This window comes from Gopherus flavomarginatus, chromosome 1 (assembly GCF_025201925.1).
Source record: "Gopherus flavomarginatus isolate rGopFla2 chromosome 1, rGopFla2.mat.asm, whole genome shotgun sequence".
Classification (NCBI taxonomy): domain Eukaryota; kingdom Metazoa; phylum Chordata; order Testudines; family Testudinidae; genus Gopherus; species Gopherus flavomarginatus.
In genome coordinates, this window is record NC_066617.1 from 111,569,991 (window position 1) to 111,582,064 (window position 12,074).

Sequence of the window (12,074 nt, forward strand, 5' to 3'; positions counted from 1 at the left end):
TATCATATTAAAGTAGGAGTCTCCAACTCCCGCTGCGAGCATGCTACTCTCCATCCTGACGCATGCCTGTCAGATGGAGCAATGCATTCTGGGAGCTGTAGTTCTCAAAGGCTAGTGGTTTTCAACCTTTACCATATTTTGACTGTATGTTACAGTGTAGAGTCACATAATGGACTTCCATAATGCATTTAGCTATAAAGAAAGGGCAGGTGCTCAGGAACCCCTGAAACTTGTTTGTGATGATCCTGGGGCTTCTGCCTCCCGCTTCCCCTCACCTCGCCAGGTTTCATTAACCACGCTATAGGCCATATCTCTAAGTGGCGTTAGATTCAGTGTTCTCTGTTTTTATGCAACTAAGGTTTGAGGGTAGACATTGTCTAACTTAGGGGTTTATGTTGCTGCCCATCTCCATAGTATTTGAGCACCTTCCACATAAAATCAATAGCAATAGTGAAGTGGCTAATGGATTTCATGGAACTTCTGGGACTTCTTTTTAGGGTATAAAGATTCTGCTTGGGGGTAGGAGTGTAAAAGGTATAATTAACTATAACTCAATGCAATTTTATGTAGGGTATAAAATTCTACTTGAGGTTCAGTTGTGTTTTCATTTGTCTGATTGACGTACTAATTAATATTGGCAGGGGGTCTTTTTGCTTATTTTAATTTTTGAACTTCAATGTCATTCTTGATTGATTAAAGTTTGGACACTCCTGTTGTAAGATGCATGATCAAGTGATTTACAGTTGGGTACATGCTTGACTCGTTAACCAGTTGCATGCCGTGGTGGGGGAATGTCCTTTATATCTTTAATTATCTGTATCTTTACATTTACTACTTTGCAAATGAGCATTTGAAAATGTCAGTAGTCTCACTTTTTAGAGACCTGTAATGAATCTGCTTCCACTCATAAGTAATGCTGTCATCCTAAACAAATGCCAATAAAACCTCTGTACATCCATGCCATTATATATTCCCTCTGTATACATGAGTTGGCTTAATTCTTCATACCCTGGTCCACAACACTCAAGAAGACTGTTGCCCTTCTATATTTCCCAGTTGCCTTATGCCTGATGATGTGCATATTCAGAACATTCCAAAATCTTAACAGATGATCATTATTACACCTTTAAAATGGAGGGCTTCATTAAGAACAGTGCTAGGGGTATGAGCTGAGCTGTTCTGAAGAAGGAACCCTTAGGAGTAGCCCACTGGGGGAAGAAGAGATAAGCTAAACTTGTGTTATGTACAAGTTGACTTGATAAAGCCAAACCTTAGGAAGAGGCTTAGTTTGGACACTGCATAGTGCGTGAACTGTGTTCTTAGGGAATCAGCTCACAGAAGAACCAAAAAATTCCTTTTTATTTCAGTCCCTCACATGCATGGGATATCAGGGAATGGCCTGTTTTTGTTTGTGTCTGGGGGAGGCCGAGGGGTGGTCTTGAAAACATTCACCATTCTGACTTTGAGTTGAGACGGGGATTGAAAGAAGCATTGATCTAATTATATGATAAGGATGGACAGGGTCAGGAAGCAATAGGGTGACAGGGAGATGTTTATCGCCAGAGCTTCTGATAGTGTTCAGGGCACAGTGACCCACCTGGGTGTTATCAGTTAATGAGATCCAAGCTGACTGTCATCCTGGGCTATGTGGTCAATGGAAGAATATACAGTATGATTTACGAGTGAAATGAAATATAGCTCTGCTCTCCCATGTCACATGCTCATGCGCTAGGAATGAAATCCCAGCCAGCTCTACCTCAGAGGCAACAGGCTGGAGAAGGCACTGCTGGTGGAATCCCGGCTGTTTCCCTTGCTCTGTCATGAAATGATGATGGTTGTAGCTGCTGTACATGACCAATAGCTACACTGATTTTGGTGGCTACCAATTAAGTAGTTGCCACTCACAAATCTTTTTAGCATTATGGTTTCTATGTCACAACATTTATTTTCCAAGCAACAGTTTAGCTGTGTACACATGTGAGGTTGCGAGTGTCTGTGTTTGTGTGCTTGTGTGCAGACAAGTCTGTGTGTGTGTCTTTTGACTTTTTGACCATCTGTCTCCCTGTGTGTGCATGTGCATCTCTGCAAGAATGTCTGCTTATGTGTGATACATGTCACGGAAGCATGTGGGGCTGTCTGAAGGTTAGTGGGAAGCGGATCAAGCAATCCTGTAACCCTCATTGGATCAGATTCATTCTTTACATAAGGAATTAGTCTGGCCTATTACTGTTAGACACACTTATATGCTTTCAATGGCCAGCTCCAAGGCATGTGTCACTCATCAAAGTTCAACAGACAAGGGGTAGGAGGAGCTTGGGGAAGGGTTACAACAAATGGCAGGGGTATGACAAATAGGATTTTTCCTTGTTTTCAGCTGAAGCAAATATTTGCAAAAAACTCTCATTTTTCAAAGCAGATCCTACCAGTAAGTACCAGTTTAAATCATACACAGGAAACCTGGATTGTAGTATTGATGCAAATAAGAATAAGCATTAGGAATAGAGTTTTCCCAGATGACATTGGTTCATCTGATAGTGTGACACATGGAATTCCTGACTACTCCTGCTGGCCATGCTCTACAAACATTCATATCAGCTGCTTCAGAAAATGTACTGATGCCCGACTAAAGACAATGACCATGTAATTGAATGAAAAAAAAATAGGTTTCTTTGTAGACTTCCACTAGATGGATCATTAAGGCCTGGTCTACACTATGCATTTAAACCGATTTTAGCAGCGTTAAACCGATTTAATGCTGCACCCGTCCACACAACAAGGCCCTTTATATCGATATAAAGGGCTCTTTAAACCGGTTTCTGTACTCCTCCCCGACGAGAGGAGTAGCGCTGAAATTGGTATTACCATATCAGATTAAGGTTAGTGTGGCCGCAAATCGACAGTATTGGCCTCCGGGCGGTATCCCACAGTGCACCATTGTGACCACTCTGGACAGCAATCCGAACTCGGATGCGCTGGCCAGGTAGACAGGAAAAGCCCCGCGAACTTTTGAATTTAATTTCCTGTTTGCCCAGCGTGGAGCTCTGATCAGCACGGGTGGTGGTGCAGTCCCAAATCCAAAAAGAGCTCCAGCATGGACCGTACGGGAAATACTGGATCTGATCACTGTATGGGGAGACAAATCTGTTCGATCACAGCTCCGTTACAGAAGACAAAATGAGAACGCATTTGAAAAAATCTCCAGGCTATGATAGACAGAGTCCACAGCACAGTGCTGTGTGACAAGCGTAACGGAAAGCCAAAGAATCAAATCAACGCTCATGGAGGGAGGGAGGGGGTACTGAGGACTCCAGCTATCCCACAGTCCCCGCAGTCTCCGAAAAGCATTTGCATTCTTGGCTGAGCTCTCAATGCCTGGAAGGTCAAAAACATTTTCCAGGTGGTTCAGAGTATATGTCGTCAATTTACCACCCCTCCCCCGCTGTGAAAGAAAAGGGAAAAAAATCATTTCTTGACTTTTTTATATGTCACCCTATGTCTACTGCATGCTGCTGGTAGATGCAGTGCTGCGGCAACAAATAGCAGCATCCACTCCCCTCCCCGGTGGCAGACGGTACCATACAAAAGGACTGATAGCTGTCCTCATCATCCTGTGAGTGCTCCTGGCTGGCCTCAGGTGAGGTCAGCCCGGGGCTCCTGGGTAAAAATAGGAATGACTCCCGGTCATTCCCGGTAGATGGTACAGAATGGCTGGTAACCGTCCTCATCATAGCAACTGGGGGCTGAGCTCCATCAGCCCCCCCTTTCATGTCTAAAGAAAAGATTCTGTACTGCCTGGACTATCATAGCAGCGGGATGCTGGGCTCCTCTCCCCCCTACCGTTTAATGTCCTACCTGGACTATCATAGCAGCTGCAGGCTGCCTCCCCCTCATTTTATCTCACTAAAAACTCAGTATTTCTTATTCCTGCATTCTTTATTACTTCATCACACAAATGAGGGGACACGGCCACGGAAGCCCAGAAGGGTTGGGGAGGAGGGAAGCAACGGGTGAGGTTGTTGCAGGAACACCCCCTAGAATGGCATGCAGCTCATCATTTCTGTGGGATCTGACACAGAGTGGCTGTGCTCTCTGGTTCTCTGATACACTGGTTCTCTAGTACACTTGCCCCATATTCTAGGCAGGACTGACTCTATTTTTAGATAAACCATAAAGGAGGGATTGACTCGGGGAGTCATTCCCCTTTTTGTCTTTGCGCCCCTGGCCGACCTCAGCTGAGGCCAGCCAGGAACACCCATGACAGCAGCAGACGGTACAGAACAACTCATAACCATCATCTCATTGCCAATTTACAATGGCACAGCAGAGACAGTACAGAACGACTGGTAACCATCTCTGCTACCTTGCAATGGCAAATGAATGCTGCTGTGTAGCACTGCAGTACCGCCTCTGTCAGCGGTATCCAGTACACATACGGTGACAGTGACAAAAGGCAAAACGGGCTCCATGGTTGCCATGCTATGGCGTCTGCCTGGGCAATCGAGGGAAAAAGGGCGCGAAATGATTGTCTGCCGTTGCTTTCACGGAGGAAGGAATGAGTGATGACATTTACCCAGAATCACCCGCGACACTGTTTTTGCACCATCATGCATTGGGATCTCAACCCAGAATTCCAATGGGCGGGGGCGACTGTGGGAACTATGAGATAGCTACGGGATAGCTACCCACAGTGCAATGCTCCGGAAATCGACGCTAGCCTGGGTACATGGACACACACCGCCGAATTAATATGCTCAGTGTGGCCGCGTGCACTCGATTTTATACTATCTGTTTTACAAAACCGGTTTATGTAAAATCGGAATAATCCCATAGTGTAGATGTACCCTAAGTGACCAAGTTTATTTTGTGTTGGCTACTATTAGTGTTTGTGTTTCTATAAATAACACCACTTTTGATGCAAAATCCATTTGAGTAAGTAGCCTGAGGAGTGGGGTCTCATCTCTCACATGCACTATAGAGATTTTCTTCCCCTTAACATGCCTACCCTCCTCCCCCTTACTTTAACAATGATGTGCTGTTGGGGCTGCAGGAAGCCCCTTGTTAAAACTCTGCCACAAAACTGACAGGCACTTTGGATTGATTTCTCCGCCTCGGATGGAGTTCACCATCTCCCTGGCTACTACTCTGGCATCCCTGCCAAACAGGGCATCCCTGCAGCTTATACAAATGGTCATGAAGAACTCTTTCAAAAACACTTTGTGATGTACCAAATTGATCCAAAATATCAGATATTTTTAACTCATGGAGGGAGCCACCAGATCCCTAGAAAGTTCCCACCTCCAACTCAAGCTATATAAGTTGACCACTTTGCTATGCAGCCAACATTTGTAGTACATTTTTCAAGAGCAAAGTACAACCATTCTTAGAAATCACCCTTTATATAAATGTATTTGCCTACTGGTGCTGTCTCATTTGGTTGTGGCTATGAGAAAGCATTTGTATTTGAATGGCAAAAGAAATGAATGTATTCCTCAGTCTCTCAAACCCATCTCTCTGTGAAGATTTGATCCTTGGACACAGATGCAAAAGGAGATTTTTGTGGAAGCCCTTACCAGTAGAGCACTGTGCAGATACAAAATTTGTATCCAGGGCTGGTGCAACCGTTTAGGCGACCTACGTGGTCGCTTAAGGCACTGGCATTTGGGGGGCGCCATTGTCTTTGGCAGCGACTGCGGCGGACGGATCTTTGGCCACCCCGATCGCCGCCAGCATTTAGGCAGAGGGAGCTGGGGCAGGGGAGCACAGGAAGGGCCGCCTGCAGCAAGGTGGGGGTGCGGCACGCAGGGGAACTCCCCTTTCCATTTCACCCCTGCCCTGCCACCTTCCTGAGCACGCCGTGGCCGCTTCACTTCTCCCGCCTACCAGGCTTGCGGTGCCTAAGCTGATTGGCACCACAAGCCTGGGAAGCAGGAGAAGTGAAGCAGCCACGGCCTGCTCGGGGTACTCATGCGAGAAGCATGGGTGAGCTGGGGCGGGGGGTGCCTCAGGGCGGGGGCATGAGGGGACGGCACAAGGTGGAAGTTTCACCTAGGGAGCGAAACATCCTTGCGCCAGCCCTGTTTGTATCTGCATCCAATCAGCGATATGCACATATGATCCGTGGATATCCGCATCCACGGATGCGGATACCCACGTATATAAAGTAGATAACCACGATTTGCAGGGCTCTAGAAATAAAATTTGGATCCACATCCATCTGCAATCTGCAAACATGGACTGCAGATATCCACATCTGCCGATTTGCAGGGCCTGATCCAAAGTCCATTGAAGTCAAGGGAAAGACTCTCATTAACTTGAATGGGGTTCGGATCAGGCTTAGAAAACACAGCTGTCTCTAAGGGTCTCTGTAGGGGTCAGTAAAGCATTGTGGGTGTGAAGAGTGCTGCCCTTCGCTTTTACAATTCCTGAAAAGTAGGGATCCTAAGTTGCTTTTGAGACTTACATGCAACCAGTGAGTGAGAGTCAGTGTTATTGATGGGCAAACTGCAAAAGGATTTAGTGGTTCAACTTAGATAAACAACCCATATGCCATATGCGAGCCTCTTGAATCTGCAAATTTGGAAGAACTGGCTCATTCAGCAGGTTTCTGGTGCTTCCTGCTTCCTATCAGGCTGGGTAAACTATGGGTGATTTGTAACGTCCATTGCTCGGTCTCATCAGACCCTAGAAGATTAGAGGCAGAGGAGACAGAAAAATCTCTTTGAAGGAAAGTTAAGTGAACATTTTACCAAACTCCAAAGTAGCAGGTTGAGTTTTGGGCAGTGGTGAGGAGATAGATCTGTCCCTCATTATAACCAGCTAGGCTGAACAATCACGGTTGAAATTTTCAAAGACAATCAAAGTGTGTCTGAATCCCCTAGTCAGTTTTGGAAATGTCAGACCATATGCAGCGTTGCTTCTTTTTCCCGAGCGATTATCAGAGCCTAACAGCATTCTTTCCATGAAAATGAGAAATTGATGCCATGAGTCAGGAATATTCTTGGTCTTATCTTGCTTATTTACACAGAACGTACACAAAGCCCTATTTCCCTGAACACAGACACAAACAACAGCCGGAAGTTTCCTTGTCAGAAATCCAAAGGTCTGCTACGCCAGTGAGCTCCATGCCCAAGAAGCCCTGGCCTCTGCTTCCTCTCAGAACAGTGCTCATGATTCCTTTTGGCCTCCAACCCACACACAGTCTGCTGCCAATATACTAGCCCTTCTGTTTGAAACCTCAGTCCACACACCTGGTGACTTGAGCGGTTTGAATGCTCCTTCTTTTGATCCTGAACAAGAGTGCTTGGCACATCCATTGGTTTTAATGAGTTCTGTGGTTGTCTTTGGAACCAATACTCTGCTCTCAGCAGCCATTAGCACTTTTCAGCTTAACAACTTGTCCTACTAACTGGCACAGTCACAGGGGTGACATAAATGGTTGTGTCAACTACACCCTCAATACATGTGTACAACAACAGTCTGAGGAGGTGCAAAATGGCAGCATTATAGAAAGAATGGCAATCAAAAGGGGGATGTGTGATATTGTACGATTACCTCATTTTACAGCCTCCTGTTATGTGCTTTTCTTGCTAGCATTTTGCCTTTCTGCCTCATGCTTCCTTGGCATGTAACATGCACTTGCTGAGGTGAGGCTTACACTTCCATTGACATCACCTCAGAACTGAGCCCATAGAGAACTGGCTACTTGCTGCATACGGGCATCACTCATGGTCAGAAAGGACTCTTTTTTCCCCTCCTCTCTTGAACACCCCCAGGAAAAACCTCATACAATTAAAGCTGCACTGACTTTTGCGAAGTACTTCCTCCATGCTGGAGATGCTCCAGTAGTGCACCTCAGGACCTGACTGGAAAAAGAACTTCCCTGCATAGGTTTTCAGTATCTTATGGCTGTTGCTGCCAGGATGGTGGCGGAACTATAGTGAAATGAACAGGGTTATTTTTGCAATTTTAGGGATAATCCCTAATCAAGGCATGATTTGGAAAATCATTAGGCATTGGGGACTGCATGCTTGGCACAGTCATGAAGAGTGCACCTGTGGTATCACCAAACGTTCCACGTGTATGACAGCATCCTACAGATCTAAGGTGAGTATTAATAGGACAGCAGCATAGCAAATAAACTGAAGGAGCAGCAGTGAAGTGTGTGCTAGTTATCAAAAAAGATCATGGGCCAGTTTATCTGTACTATGCTGGGGGGTCGGGTTTTGATTCCCATTCCAGATGGCTGTCTCTCCCAACTTGCATGGACTGGGAGTGCTACAGAGGGGAGACAGTATCCCCATGACTCAGGGGTGACCATTCTGGACAAATAAGGTGCAGTATTTAGGGGCTCCAAAGGGAATCCTATCCTGTTCTCCTTAGCTGGCAAGCAAGGCAGTGAATTATAAAATTCCATTTAGCCTGTACACCCTGTTTGAGCAGGGACTGTCCCTTACTGTGTGTATATACAGCACCTAGCGCAGTGGGGCCCTGATCTCAGTTGGAGCCTCTAAGTGCTATGGCATTGCAAACTAATAAATAAATAATAGTAATTAGTAATACCAGTGGTAAGTGAGGAGATCTTCAGATCTCCAAAAGGCTTCTGGGGACATCCTTTCACAAAGGAAAAGTTTGTTAATTATACTTGATAAAAGCATCCATTGTTTGTCTATTGATGATTTGGCCATATAGATCTGCCTTATTTATGCCATTTTACTACATTTTTACCAATATGACATAAAACATTGACTATCTGAAAATTCGCTCTTACACTTTCCTTCTGGTAAAAATAATAGACAGATATAAGAAGCAGTTATAAGCAGAGTGGCTGTGAGCAATTTGCATGTACTGTACAGTGCTGAACATAGGAGGACACAGCCTGCTGGCTAGCTAAGTAATGCAACCTGTCTCCTGTCACATTAAAAACATTCAAAAGATACCTGGGAATCTGTTTCTCATCATGGGAGACATGCAATAAGTGGCTGAATAGAGAGCAAAAACATCCAAGTACCGTATTATAATCTCCTGTGTCTGTCTTCTCACACAGAGGGAAGATAAGATCCACTTGTGCAGTGTATATCTGATTCCTCTCAGCTCTCCTCATACCGTTTGAATTCAGAATTGAATATTTCCTTTTTTCTTTTCTTTTTTTATAAATAGCCCAGGTATTTCTTCTTTGTTCTTATTGTGACATCTCAGGCATCTCCTGTTATCCCCCTGCTTTTATTCAGGAAGCTTCTACAGCAGCAGCAGCAGCCTCCACTGCAGACAATGTAAAATGTAGTCAGATCTAATCATGATTCGGGCTATTCTTTTTCTTACTTCCTTTACAAAAAGCTGTTCTGCAATAGGTGGAACATCAAAAATAAATGCAATGCTTGCAAAGTATAATAGGATATATACATAGAGAGAGAGGCAAAACACCTATCTCTCTCTATATGTTTATTGTATTTATATTCTTTCTTTTTGTCCCATTTAATTTTCTTGCTTTCTTTCTCTCTTCTCAACATCACCTACAAGGGTTCTGGACTTAGCTATGGGTATTGGATGGAGAACAATAAATCCAGTTTCAGAGTGGTAGCCGTCTTAGTCTGTATCAGCAAAAAGAATGAGGAGCACTTATGGCATCTTAGAGACTAACACATTTATTTGGACATAAGCTTTCATGGGCTAAAACTCACTTCATCAGATGCACAAAGTGGGTTTTAGCCCATGAAAACTTATGCCCAAATAAATTCATTAGTCTCTAAGGTGCAACAAGTACTTCTCAATAAATCCAGTATAACCCTAATTATGTGAGCTATTTAAATCAACTGGTGTTTCAGTTAGAAAAGTGAAAGCCCACTGAGTCTGAGATATCTTGAACCTCTCAAACTCTTCTTTGGTTGAAGGATTTACCATTTTTTTCTGATTTCACAACAGAGCTAGGGGTTTATCTAAAATAAAGAGAATATTTGCTGGAATAAAAGCTGAATTCACTTTTTCTGCTGTTTGCTCATGCTGCTTCTGTGTTTGTCTTCTATGAATAGTCTAGATAATAAATTTCACAGTGGAGATGTTCATAAAAACAGCAAATTTTAAGTGGATATTAAGAGAATAGCCATGGAAAACAAATTTTGAATTCCTTCATGTCAGTATTCACAATGGAAGCCTGACTGCCTTTGTTCCCAGTCCATGTTAACTATCACTGTTAGAATTTCAAATAGTCACAATAAACTGCTCACAAATAATGTAGAAGCCAAGGATCTCACTGAAGTCAAAGGAAAACCTCTCACCCTGAATCTTCTGAGACCCAGGCTTCTTGTGCTGTTTTGATACTCACCTTGCTCATCAGAATGTAGCACAGATGGACAGCCAGAGGAGTGCTGTCATGAAAAAAAGAAACAAACATACAGTCCTGGGTTTGTTCTTGACAGATTTCCAAGCAGAGAAGTTCTCCAAGTTGCTGTCAGTGTTGTGGACCGCGCATTGTGGAACTGACAGATACATCATGATCAGGCAAGAGGTTTTATTTTTATCTTGTGTTTTTAGGTTATATTTAGGGCATACCAGCCTGACAGGATTTATGTTAATGATCACGTGTGTGCGCAACTGGGAGTCTCCCTTCTACTGTTGAAGAGATATAAAACAGGCCAGAATGGCTGCCTTCATTCAGATGGAGATAAAACAGAAGACCTGATTGTTCAGTCATTTCAAGATCCGCTGGCCCTTTCCTCAGGACTAGGGATCTGCCTTCTTGGCAAATCCCAATTTTGGTAATTACATTTTGCCTCAATTCATAAATGTCATGGCCAGGTCATGGGCAGCCAGACCTAGTGGTCAGAGTCCGGGTCCATAGTCATGGGAGGGGAGCCATGAATCAGGCTGGGTCAGGATACTGGGGGTCCGAGGCAGGAGACAAACTGAAGATGAGAACCATGGGTCAGGAGTCAGAGTCAGGCTGGGTCAGGATACCAAGAGATGAGAAGCAGGAGACAAACTGGAGTCTGGAACTACAATCAGATGCCGGGAGTCAAGCCAAGAAGTTTGGATGCAAGGAAGTCAAGCCAGGGGCACAGGAGCCACACAGTCCAGAGCAGGCTGGAGCCCAGTTGCATGGACAATTTCCTGTTCTTGTGCTGGGTTTATACAGAAGCTGTGGACCAATCAGGATCCCCAGCATTCTGCCAGTCAGGTTCCAGGACTTGATTCCTCTGTCACGGTTCAGCTTTTGTCCTAGGAAGTGTTAGCAGGTCACTGGGTGGCAGGTTGGAGCTTACTAGACAGTTCCAGACAATAAGGAAGAGACGTTCAAAGGCACCAATGGTGTTTAGGGACCTAAATCCTATTAAATGTCAATAGGAATTTGGCACTGAACTGCCACCAGCACCTTTGGCAATCTCATAAATAAATAAAATTTAGCATTTATTGTGTTTCTGTTCTTCCAACCCCATTGCAAACTGAACTGGAAGAAAGCAGCAAAACATTTCCCGGCTGCTCTTCATTCATATTTGTAAACACTTGGCTTTAGCTGTGTTCAGGCCCATTTGTAATTTCTTTGGGCTAATGTTGTAGGCTGGGATTTTTGGAGGAGCTTAAGGGAGTTAGGCATCCGACTCAATGAATTTCAACGGGATTTAAGCACCTATCTCATTTCAACTCCTTTGACAATCTCAGCACTTGCAAAGAAGTTACTAGCAGGAATATATGCAGAATCAGAAGATTGCAAGTAAACAGTGAATACACACAGAAACATGGAGAAGCGCTTTGCTTTCTTGCTCATGTCTATCTTCAACCTTTGAGCATGCCCAGCTTGAGCTAGATGTTTCTAGAGGCCAGAGCAAATTCAGATTGAGCTGATTGCCTGTATCGTTGGGAGGGGGAAAATGCTCTGTTTTTGTCCAACCAGCCTGCCTCCTTCCTGAGCACTGCAATTGCTAATGGAAAGGAAAACAAGGATCGAAGAAAAGAAAGAACTCAGCAGCTATCCAGCTATCCCCCTTTCATTGTTTTGACTGGGCCCATGACTGTTCTCTCATCTTTCCTGTTTTCAGTGGCCCTGAGAAAGCACCTGCCATTCAGAGCTTCTGAACCACTCA

General features: G+C 44.4%; 2 protein-coding genes across 5 annotated transcripts in view; both read right to left on the bottom strand.

Moving 5' to 3' along the window:
* Nucleotides 1-12,074, bottom strand: part of LOC127031930 (troponin T, cardiac muscle-like) — a 192,403-nt gene that overhangs the window by 154,712 nt on the left and 25,617 nt on the right. The gene's annotated exons all lie outside the window — the stretch shown is intronic.
* CHRM2 (cholinergic receptor muscarinic 2) overlaps nt 1-12,074 on the bottom strand; it is a 192,771-nt gene that overhangs the window by 79,794 nt on the left and 100,903 nt on the right. The window contains exon 1 of one of the 4 annotated variants that reach the window (XM_050918813.1): nt 10,319-10,361. The exons of the other annotated variants lie outside the window; for them this stretch is intronic. The gene's annotated coding sequence lies outside the window, so the exon portion shown is untranslated. Of the gene's footprint in view, nt 1-10,318; nt 10,362-12,074 lie in introns of those variants that run through there. 4 annotated transcript variants of the gene reach the window in all.